Consider the following 12,665-nt stretch of genomic DNA (forward strand, 5'->3'; position numbering starts at 1 on the left):
AACAAAAACAGTTTTAAACAACAAACTCACAGGATTCAAAAACAACACAAATCTGGATTCTGGAAACTAGTCCAGCAACGTCTGGAGGGCTGTAGGGTGCCCAGTCCTGGTCTAGAAGTACCACCAAGCAGGCACAGGCTGCCCTTTCTTCACATGAAGCCATCCTTGGCTATCCTGGGGGCCTCCAGATGTTTCGGACTACAACTCCCATCAGCCCCAGCTTCCCATGGCCAGGATGGCCCAAGGCTGCCTTGACCTACCCCCACCCCAACTCTAGTCCTGTATGGTGAAGATTTTCTTTTATTAAGATAGTATTATTCATGGCAATTGGGTAGGAACTCTTAAAACAAAAAGGGATTGTGAAGAGCTCCAAAAAGACCTTTCCAAACTGAGTGAATGGGTGGGAAAATGGCAAATGCAATTCAATATAAACAAGTGTAAAATTATGCATATTGGAGCAAAAAATCTTAATTTCACATATACGCTCATGGGGTCTGAACTGGCAGTGACCGACCAGAAGAGAGAGACCTCGGGGTTGTAGTGGACAGCACGATGAAAATGTCGACCCAGTGTGCGGCAGCTGTGAAAAAGGCAAATTCCATGCTAGCAATAATTAGGAAAGGTATTGAAAATAAAACAGCCGATATCATAATGCCGTTGTATAAATCTATGGTGCGGCCGCATTTGGAATACTGTGTACAGTTCTGGTCGCCTCATCTCAAAAAGGATATTATAGAGTTGGAAAAGGTTCAGAAGAGGGCAACCAGAATGATCAAGGGCAGCGTTACCCAACCCTTTTCAACCCAACGCCCCTTTGCAAAATCTTTTTGTGCCCAATGCTCCCCTCAGATTAAGTATATGGCAATGCTTCCTATTCTTCCCTTAAAATATGAGTAATGCATAAAAGGTATTTTCAATGATTATTACTGATTGTTTTTATTATGCCTTTTTATTGCACTTAGATTACACATTGAATAGAAAAGTAAACATCACAGAAACGGGTAACGAGTGTGTCCCATTCCTGAAGAAAACCAGCGAATAACTGACTGTCTGCGTCACCCATTTGCACACAGCACTCATCCGTTGGAAGAATGTGCTCTCCACCAATACACCCAGCTTATCAAACACTCTCTCGTGATTGGTTCCAACATCCCTCAAGACAGCATCGGAACATTACCTAGTGCCAGGGCGTGGCTAATATCCCCATTCCTTGATATGACACAGGCCACTATTCAGAATTTCTTTACTAAAGAGCACACACTATTTATAGTGTTATTTCCATGAATTGAGACTATTAAATACATTCTAACTGGGGACAAAACAGTTTAAAAACTAATGATTTGTGTATTAAATAAAATTAAACTTAAATGCTTCAACTGTTGCATCAGACCGCCAAATGTCAATGCCTCCTAATGAACCCAAACGCCCCTCTAAAGTTTGTAGTCACGCCAACGCCCCCTGAAAGGCTGTAATGCCCCCCAGGGGGGCACTGCCGCCCACGTTGGGAATCGCTGATCAAGGGGATGGAGCGACTCCCTTGCGAGGAAAGGTTGCAGCATTTGGGGCTTTTTAGTTTAGAGAAAAGGCGGGTCAGAGGAGACATGATAGAAGTGTATAAAATTATGCATGGCATTGAGAAAGTGGATAGAGAAAAGTTCTTCTCCCTCTCTCATAATACTAGAACTCGTGGACATTCAAAGAAGCTGAATGTTGGAAGATTCAGGACAGACAAAAGGAAGTACTTCTTTACTCAGCGCATAGTAAACTATGGAATTTGCTCCCACAAGATGCAGTAATGGCCACCAGCTTGGATGGCTTTAAAAGAAGATTAGACAAGTTCATGGAGGACAGGGCTATCAATGGCTACTAGCCATGATGGCTGTGCTCTGCCACCCTAGTCAGAGGCAGTATGTTTCTGAAACCAGTTGCCGGAAGCCTCAGGAGGGGAGAGTGTTCTTGCACTCGGGTCCTGCTTGCGGGCTTCCCCCAGGCACCTGGTTGGCCACTGTGAGAACAGGATGCTGGGCTAGATGGGCCACCAGCCTCATCCAGCAGGCTCTTCTTATGTTCTTATGTTAAGGTTATAAAACTACAGAATATCTGATGAACAAAAGCCCAAAAGGAGGAACTCCAAAAAATCTAATAATGCCAGTTTTATGGATTATGACCAGAGGTTTATGAAGTGTGATATGAAATCTGAAAACTGTTTCAACGCAGACCAGGGATAGCTATGAAAGAGAGAGAGAGAGAGAGAGAGAGAGAGAAAGTGTGTGTGTGTGTGTGTGAAAAAGGAATCATAGGGGCAAAACGCTGCTTGCGGTACATGCCATTTTTACAGAACACGCCAGGAACAAAGCTGATCAGAGCTGCTAAGATTTTTGGGAGATGCATAAAACAACTCCAGTACCCAGCTAGAAATGGGCAATAACTACTAGGGAGGATTGACAGTGAGTTTGAATATGGGATGGCAACATTTTTTCTCAAGATTTCCTCCCCAGCCCCCTGCTGTCCCCAAATGTCCCACCAGCACACTGAAACATCACTCAGCAGTGCACTGGAGTTGACTGAACTGCACAAGAGTGGACTGAAGTGGCTTGGTGTGGGTGACTCCTTGAAAACCTTGCTTCCGAGTGCTCCAGCAGTCTGGGATACCTTTCTATCAGGGCCTTTTTCACATGAGAGGCTTTCAATGTGCTTCCCCTTCCACCAGCCAACAAGACAAACGTAAAACATAGACAAGTGCTGCACGTGAATTCCAACGTGGCACCAAACAGCGGCTCAAAGGTGCTCTTTCGGTATCTTGTGTGAGAACAGCCCTACGAGGGAAAGCTTACAACATTTGGGGCTTCTTAGTTTTGAAAAAAGGCAAGTAAGCGGGGGGGGAGGAGGAATATGATAGAGGTGTCTAAAATAACGCATGGTGCGAAAGAAGCGGATAAAGAGAAGTTTTTCTCCCTCTCTCATAATGCTAGAACCCAATGGGGTCATCCAATGAAGCTAAGCGTTGTACGGCAAAGGGAAGTACAGACAGTCGAAGCGTGGAATGCACCACAACTAGCTGTAGGGCTGGCCACCAACTTGGAGGACTCTGATTTGGATGATGCACTAACCACCCTGCTCAAGGGGGTACCCCCAGTCCCCCCTTCTACACCACCTCAGCCTGAAGATGTGCAGCGCATAGTTGAACTATGGAATTCGCTCCACCCCGAGAGGTAATGAAAGCCCCCAACTGGGATGGCTTTCAAAGCATATTAGTCTAATTCTTGGAGAGAATAAGGCCATGAATGGCTACTAGCCATAAAAGCTTTGTTCTACCTCCTCTGTCAGAGGCAGTATGCTTCTGGATACAAGTTGCTGGGAATCGCAAGGGGAGAGAGTTGCTGGTGCGCTCAGGTCCTGCTTTCAAGGATCCCAGAAGAGGCATCTCCCTTTGGAGGGGTCGCTGGCGCTCCACCCAAACTGGAGTCCTCTTCAGGGCAGCTCTGGGACCCTGAGGCAAGGGCTCTGACACTGGGGACCCCCACAACAAAAACATATTTGTTCTGCCTGTTCATTTGGGGCTGGGCTGTAATGTCTGTTGCTCTAAGGACAGGCTCCTAGATTGCTCAGAGAGCCAGTGTGGCCTAGTGGTTAGAGTGTTGGACTATGACCTGGGAGACCAGGGTTCGAATCCCCACAGAGCCATGAAGCTCCCTGGGTAACCTGGGGCCAGTCACTGCCTCTCAGCCTCAGAGGAAGGCAATGGGAAACCCCCTCTGAATGCCGCTTACCATGAAAACCCTCTTCACGGGTCGCCATAAGTCGGAATCGACTTGAAGGCAGTCCATTTCCATTTATCACATATATTTGAATATGAATATATGCTGGGCTCCTGCTGGGAGGAAAGGCAGGATATAAATCTGAACAATAATAGTAATAACAACAACAACAAATGTAACAGTGTGAAAAACGATACGTCAGCTCATATTAACAATAAGAATAATCCATCAGTCCTAATCTATCTATCTATATATATTAATATAAGCAGTCCATAGATATCCAAAGGAGGTTGGCAATTATTATTTATTAAATTTAGATCCCACCCTTCCTCCCAGAAGGAGCCCAGAAGGTACTTATATATAAGATATATTCAAATGTAGAAAAGGCAGTCAGATCTTCAGACCATTGAGTAATGGATTGTGGGTGCTTAAGTGCTCCACATTCATCATTTTGCTGTAATCCTTACAAGGACTATGCAAGGTAAGCCGGTATTATCCCTATTATGGGGCGGGGGGAGGCTGATAGGTTGCAACTTGCTTAATTAGATCATGGCAGGTGCAATATTTGAACTGGATATAAGAACATAAGAGCCTGGCTATTGGATCAGGCCAAAAGGGGCCCATCTAATCCAGCATCCTATTCTCACAGTGGCCAACCAGATGCCCCAATGGGAAGCCCACAAGAAAGACCTGAGCGCAAGAGCATTCTCCCCTCCTGTGGTTTCCAGCAACTGGTCTTCAGTGGCATGCCCTGGTGCATAACCTAGCCTCATAACCACTCACCCCCTCGCTCTCAAACATTTCATTTTTTCACCAAAGTAGTCAAGCTCCTCAGCACCATGTTTACTTCAGTGTCCCCCTTCCTGCCTAATATCAATGAGCAGGGAGTTCCAAAGTGTAGATGAAGGGTTGATTCCTTGCAAGTGCTGAAGAAACATGTGGCACTTGCAAAAGCGCCAGTTCTGCAGTCAAAGTGGGCATATATGGGGTGAAGCCATAAATATGTGCGTCTCGACTCCCTAAACAGTGCGTAAGACAGATGAAAGAGTTCTGAGTAAGAGTAGGACAGGGGCAGGGAACTTTTGGCCCCCCAGATGTTGCTGAACTGCAACTCCCATCATTCCTGGCCATTGGCTGTGCTTGCTGGGACGGACAAAAGTTATCATTTAGCAGCATCTGGAAGGCCACAGGTTTCTCACCCCTGACGTAAAAGGTAAACAAAAGGGAAGTTCTTCAGACAAAATTAAAGTTGGTGTGCATGAGCTACTTTTGCAGCCTGTTCCTAACCCTGTTTACTCAGAAATAAGTGGGACCTCTTCTCCAGGGACGTGTGCCCAGAAGTGCAGCCTCAGTGCTTGTCTGTTGCAACTGTCGGCCAAGCTGTGGTCGTATTTGGGCCAAAGGTTGGGCAAGCAATTTTACTCGGGTGGAACTAAAGTGAATTCTTGATTAGCTTTTAATCAAACACAGGACAGAAGATGGAAAAAAACTGGAAGACTTGGAGGTCATCCCAAACCCTTGAGCAGTTTTCACCCAATGTCTTTGGTATTATACCAGTTACCAAGCAAAAAAAAACACCTCCAGAGCAATTGGGATTGACATTCCATTCCAGAAGCTCTCTGAAAGTTATTTTATGGACGTGCCAGCGAAATTTCACCCAACGCAAGAGCCACAGCAAATTGGGGAATCCCACCGAAGGAGAAACGTACAAAGGGCATTCGAGCAATGTCTAAAGGGATGAACTAAATGTTGCACTGCATTGCGGTGGCACCACATTCCACTTCTACCACCTTAAAAAAAGGCCTTCTCTGCACAAAGAAGAAAGAAACTTAGTGATGGCCACTGACTTGGGCAGCTTTAGAAGGGTTTTATACTAATTCACGGAGGATAAGGGTTTCATTGCGACTAGCCACTTTTGAAGGCAATATGCCTCTGTGCACCAGTTCTGGGAATCACAGATGGGGAGGACGCTGTTGCTCTTAGGTCCTGCTTGTGGGCTTCCCATTGGGGCATTTGGCTGGCCACTGGGAGAACAGAGCCTTCTGTACGTGGGTCTATGGCCTGATCCAGAAGCCAGGCTCTTCTTACGTTCATCTGAAAGAAATAAGATGACATTCTCAGCGCCCTCACCTCCAACTCCATAATTTGTTTAGATCCAAGTTTCGTTTCTTGACATTTGTCAGTCATATCTAAATGCCACAAAATGGGACGTTACAGAAGTATCATAGCTGGCAGGTTTGATGCGTGGCTGGAAAAGAGAAACTGTTCACCCAATCAATCTCGTTCTGTGGCTACTTGTTTGACTCATTGGAAAAGGCTTTCAAGTAACTTCAAGGTCAGCATCTGGAGGACTACATTTCCTACATTGAGATTTATTGTTTACTTATGTTTATTTAAAAAGTGATGTATTGTTTTTCCTTTTAATTGTATCAAATATGAATTGTATATTATATATTGTATTTGATTTTTATGTTGGAAACTGCCCAGACAGTTTCGGCTATGGGGCGGTATAGAAATTTAATAAATAAATAAATTTCCCTTGGACCAGTTAGGCGGCACTGCTGTAAGCCAAGATGTCAAAATCTGGGGCATCCAGCTTTCCCCCCACTGGAACCGTGCTTTTTGGCAGATCCTTCCGCTTAATATATTACACAAATCAGATGTATACATTAATCAACAAGACCCTCACACGGCTGGTTTAAAGGGGAAAGCTGTTGCCCAGGCTATGCAGTTAATTAACCCAGCAACGCCCCAGCAATAATGTACTTTGAATTACAGAAAATTAATCAAATTTACAAATGTTTTCTTGTTGTGCATATTGCAATTCAGTATTCGGGGAGAGGCGACAGACAGCCTTGCATGCATGCAGATGGTCCCGGGTTGAAACCCAGCATCTTCAGTTTAGGAGATTTATGGTAGCAGCAAGGCTGCGAAAGAGCTTTCTGCCAAAAGACCTTGGAGAAATACTGCCATTTGTGGGGTTTTGATGGACCAGATAGCTGACCAGGTAGGTCAGCAAGAGACTCCTGTCTGAAGCCCTGGAGAGCTGCTGCCAGGCAGTGTAGACAATACTGAACTAGATGGACCAAGGCAGCTTCCTATATTCATAGTCTCAGGTGTGCATGTGTTATGTGCCTTCAAGTCAATTTCTACTTATGGTGACCCTATGAATCAGCGACCTCCAACAGCATCTGTCATGAACCACCCTGTTCAGATCTTGTAAGTTCAGGTCTGTGGCTTCCTTTATGGAATCAATCCATCTCGTTTGGCCTTCCTCTTTTTCTACTCCCTTCTGTTTTTCCCAGCATTATTGTCTGTTCTAGTGAATCAGGTCTTCTCATTACGTGTCCAAAGTAGGATAACCTCAGTTTCATCATTTTGGCTTCTAGTGACAGCTCTGGTTTAATTTGTTCTAACACCCAATTATTTGTCTTTTTTGCGGTCCATGGAAAGCAGTGTGCTAAGGAAGATCAGCCTCTGAGCTCCTGTAGAATCCCTACCTGTCAGATGAGACAATGGGTGGTACCTCAGTGCTAGTCCTATTCAGAGTAGGCCCACTGAAGTTAATAGAAATGCTAATTTAGGTTCATTAATTTCAATGGGTCTATGAGTAGGACTTAGTTGAACACAGTCCAATTTTGGACGAGATCAGGGCTCCTCCAACCTTTTAAATGTATGTATGCATTTATTTAGACAATTTATATACGCTGCTTAATTCCAATTGTCTCCAAGCGGTGTACAAAAAGCTCAAAATAATTTAGATAAAAGCCAGTTAATATTATGAAATCAGATTTCAGTTAAAATGTCTGCTTTTTTGGGGGGGGGGAGTCTCCAATAGGTGCTGGAAGTTCAACAGGAAGGCCTGAGGGCACATTTGGAAGTCTAAGAAAGTGTCGTGGGCACTGCAAAATGCCCATTTCTCAGAGGAAAAATCTGAGGATGCTCAGACCCCCCGCCAAGAAACATAAAGCACAGACCAAAATAAGTAAGTAAATATATAAATAAAAGTAGGCAAACACCACAAAAGCCAACATGGCCTTGACGGTACCAAGGGGGCATGTGGGAGGGCAGCATGGTGTTCAAGGGTGCCACATTAGGGAGCTCCCCCATGGACCAATGGTAGAGGTGTGATTTTTTGCAGGGACAGTGCATAAGGAGGGAAGGGGTAGCTTAACTCTCTCCCCCGCCCACCCCATTGCAAGAGTCTGGGTGAAAAGCATCCCGCTCCCCCCACTTGTTGCTAATCTCAGACAGAAAGCTTCTATGGCTTCCCTAACAGCACTAGTAATTGGTTCCTATCCAACTGGCAAATGCAGGCCACCAGCCTCTTCGATACATGCATTCGGCATGTAAGAATCATCCGCAAGATGCGCAGTGATGATATCCAGGTGTGACAGATTGAGGAGGATCAAAGGGGAAGTGTCCCCTGCTGGAAGACCTTGGCTCTGTTGTGCTTTCCCTTCACCAGAGTCGGCATATTCAGAACACGGGACACACATTGTTTTCTGCGGTTTCCATACAATTGGGCAGAACAAAATTGTTTTGACAGCTAAAAGGAACCCTGAAGGATTTTGTAAAACCAGCATGTTTACGCAGAAGTGCCAGCGGGACTGGAAGCAAGTCCAATGTGGCCCAGGTTCAAAATGGGCCCCAACGGAGCAATATTGCACTGATTTGAGGGTGGGAGAGAAGCCAGGAGGCATCCATGTTCCCGTCGCAATTGAAACAGCTCCTTGGGACAGTGGGAAAAGAGCCACAGATTGGACTGAAGCCTCACATTTCAGGGAGGTCCAGCTGTTGGACAATGCCAAGCAAAAATCCCTTCATATGGGGATGGGGAACCTGTGACCCTCCAGATGTTGCCGGAGGGTCCCATCATCCCTGAGCACTGGCTGTGCTGACTGCTGAGAGTTGGAGTCCAACAACATCTGGAGGGCCACTGAGCTTCCACACCTCTGCTTTAAGACTCGGTGTCACGTGCATGTCGACAGCAGAGTGGGCAACCTCCATCAGTCTGAGGGCCACATTGCTTCTGGAGGAGCTTTCTTGGGTCCGTACACCAGTGGTGGGTGAGACCAGATGCAGAAGGGGGTAGATCAATGGCTGTAAATCCTACCTTTGAAAGAATTTAACAACCTAAGTAGAGCGCTGCAGCTGGCCAAAGGGGGCTCACCTAATCCAGCCTCACACCGTTCTCACAACACAAAAGTCAGAGGTTTCCACAAGCTCCTCCCCATATCTCTCCACCCAGGCAATCAAGAGACATGATCACATTTCAAGGATGCAAATCTCTCAAGGAGGAGGCAGAGCATGGCTGTAGAGAGGCGTGGCCTGAGGAGAGAGGTATTAGGAGACTCCTCCCAGAGCACCAATTCCCTGAACGCTTAGCAAACAACAATTCCCAGGATTCCCTGGGGGAAGCCACAACTGTTAAAGCGGTAGAAGAGTGCTTGAGATGTACAGTGTGGTTCTGACCTGAGAAATGAGACAACACAACATTCCTTAGGCCCATTCATGATAAGCCTCAAAGAGCTTTTGTCTTTTGCTGTTGATTTCTGTGCTTACCTCAAGTCCCCAAAATACTTCCATCCCACCCTATACTTTTTTTCTTTCTGAACAAGAAAATAAGGACCCACCCTTCTGAGCCATCTGCAAGTGGGATAGCAACTTGTCCAGTTAAACCAGCATGTCCTTAGATCACACAAACTCCAAACATCCTGTGCATTTTGGAATGCACCCAGCTCACATCGTGCGTAAAAACCACGTACTGCAAGGGATGTCCAACCTATTCTTTTGGTTCCAGGGCCAGATCTGTCATAATCAAGCCCTCCTCGAGCCATGGCTGCAGGGTGCCTTGGTGAGGCAGAGATTTCTGGCATGAGAAACTGGACTCGGCATCCCTGTGAAATGGGACGGAAGGGGTGCAGCCTGTCCACAGGGTCCTCATCTTGACACGCTGATGCTGCTTAGGGAAACTTTTTTAAGTTACCAACCAGTGTGGCTCCTGCCCCCCAACAGAGCCAAAACATAACACTTTTCTCCTCGGATTTCCTTTTTCAAGTTCTTTTCCCCCCTAAAAAAGAGCTCTTCAGCTCTCCAACTTCATAAAGAAGCCTACAACAGTGACTAGCCTGCACATTGTTTTACTAGTGTGTGCTAAGAAGACTAGTAGCCTGCATTTCCAGGCTGGCCATGGAGGAGTCCACTTCTCATAGCATGAAATGTAGTCTACAAGGCAATTAACTCACCTGCATGGTCACCTAGGGCTACCAGGCAAGTCTGTTATTCATTGCAAGTCTGTTTCGGAGTTTGGGATTTTGGCCTTTCCTGGGGGGATCTGACGTAAGAAATCCCTTGCTAGGTCAGAGCGAGGGTCCATCTAATTCAGCATGCTGTTTTCAAGAGCGGCCAACCAAGCACCTCTAAGGAACTGGTAACCAGGACAGAAAGGTGATTGCCATTCTTCTTTCTTTGACCCCAGGAGCTGCAATTCAGGGGTGTCATGCCTCTGAAAATGGAGATGGCTATTGGGCTGTCATGGCTAATAGCCATCTAGCTGCCAACACTGCCCTACAGATGCCTGACCCTTTCTAGTACGCACAGTCTATGTGCCTTTCTGGATCAGACTTAAGGTCCAACTTGCCCATTGTCCCGTTTCCAACTGATACCAGCCAGGTGCCTCTGGGTAACCCACAAGCAAGTCTTGTTAGGGTATTTACAGCCATGCTGCTTTTGAACATGGAGGTTCCACTGAGAAATCAATGACCAACAGCTATTTTTAGGTGGCATGGTTCTGTTGTCATGAAGATGCTAGCTGCAACTCAGGGCCGGCCCCATCATTAGGCCATCTTGACCAGCTGATTTCCCATGATGACACGGAATGGCAGGAAATTGATAGTTATTTAATGATTGCATATGTTTTTTTTATTGCCAGTGTGGGGGAGAGTCGCATGTGGGATTGCCTGTCTCAGGTACCAAAATAACTTGGCCAGGCTTGGAAGCTGTACACCTAGTCCTTGGGTGGGTGGTGTGAGGTTCTGCATCAAAATATCCTGGGCTGGCCACGTTTAAAAATGCGTGCTGTTCTTCAGGAAGACACCTTGGGCAGGCCCCATTTAAAGATGAAACAGTTATGCGAATGAGAAAACAAAACAACTAATCATTTGGGAGATACAAAAAATGATCCTGTTTAGGAAAAAGTAGTCCCGGTCACTTTGAAAGCATCTATAAACTTGCTTGTTGACCTTCCCCATTTTCCTTTTCTCGTCTGTTCTGCATTTCTGTCACTTTGCCCCCAGCCTCACCGCCCACCCTCTTGGTTCTCAGATCCAAGTTGGTGGTGGTTGTTTTTTTTAAAAAAGGAAGCAATATATATTTTTAAAAGGGTTTACAAAACAATCAAGAAAACCGCACTCAGAAAAACACAGATCAAGAGTCTGGGTGAGCCATCGTTAATAAAGTGAGACATGATGTGTGTGTTCATCAGTGAGAAAGGGTGGCAGCATTTGTTTTAGAGCATTCCATGTGCAAAACCACCCCCGGGTCTACTGCTGGGATGGGGAACCTCTGGCTCTCCAGAGCTTGCCATACTTCTGTTTCCATTACCCTGATCAGTGGCTGGTAGTTTGGGACCCCTGGGAGTCGGAGTCCAACAATATCCGGAAGGCCAGAGCTTCCCCCTCCCAGGGTTCTGCCAGACAAACTGAAAGCAGGCACAAGTCAATAAGGAGGGAGGGGAACGCAAGGCGGCTTGGGAAGAAAAGAGAGGAGCACTCACAGGGCAAAACGCTCAGTGGCCCACGAGGGACACGGAGTCCAGATGTTGCGAGGTCAGCCAAGAAGGAAGAGGAAGTGTTTTCTGTAAAATTCCCTGCAGCATTTTTAATTTACTGCAGCCTTGCACAGGACACATATGGGGGATCATAGGTGGAGCTTTAAGGCTGAGCATAAACATGATAAACACAGCAGTTGATGCTTTCGGAGCAGCAGAGCTCCAGGGTCCTACCAAAGCAACCAGCCCAAAGCATCTTCTCGTCCTTTTTTTAAAAAAAAATCACATCTGGTGCAATGATGATCAAGATAAAGTGCTGTGAACACCCCCCAAGTGCAATATAAATAATTGCTAGGTGTTATTAGCTAACTAATTTTTTAAGGCACACTCCTTGCAACCCACTCATTTGGGAACCGCACAGAGTTAGCGACTCAGTTGTGTCATCCATTTACCTCCCAGCCTTTGCCAATCTGATGCCCTGCAGGTGTGATTCAGAACTTCCAAACAGCCACGCTGGCTGGGGCTGATGGGAACTGTAGTCCTAACCATCTGGAGGGCACCGGGTTGGCGACGGCTGATTTATGCACTGGCCTTTCAAGATAATCAGTAAGGTTTTAAGTTCCCTGAGAGCCAGTGTGGTGTAGTGGTTAAGGTGTTGGACTACAACCTGGGAGACCAGGGTTCGAATCCCCACATAGCCATGAAGCTCCCTGGGTGACCTTGGGCCAGTCACTGCCTCTCAGCCTCATGAAAACCCTATTCATGGGTCGCCATAAGTCGGAATCGACTTGAAGGCAGTACATTTACATTTTTTTGAAGTTCCCTGCTTCCAAAGACTTCCTAGTGGGCCTTTTGAAGTTTCTGTTCCACCTGCAAGTTGCTATCCACTTTGCTGGATATCATACTATGATGCGTTTTTGTCCCACGGTGGGGTTCAAGCTAAGGTTGTGCATCTATACTGTAGAGGATGCGGGCCATACAGGAAGTCTGTGTTACAGACACTTATTTCACCCAGACCAGTCAGACGTCAGACAAGAGGTGTTTATATACCTGATTAATTTTTAGAGCCCTACAGGGAACAGAGCCTCTGAAGTTAGTCCTCTTTTGGGGTATCATTTACACTGAGCAGTCAGAAG

The 12,665-nt window shown here is 46.2% G+C and overlaps 1 protein-coding gene across 1 annotated transcript in view; it reads right to left on the minus strand.

The window, feature by feature from the left end:
* LMF1 (lipase maturation factor 1) overlaps positions 1–12,665 on the minus strand; it is a 169,920-nt gene that overhangs the window by 25,888 nt on the left and 131,367 nt on the right. The gene's annotated exons all lie outside the window — the stretch shown is intronic.

This window comes from Rhineura floridana, chromosome 17 (assembly GCF_030035675.1).
Source record: "Rhineura floridana isolate rRhiFlo1 chromosome 17, rRhiFlo1.hap2, whole genome shotgun sequence".
NCBI lineage: Eukaryota > Metazoa > Chordata > Lepidosauria > Squamata > Rhineuridae > Rhineura > Rhineura floridana.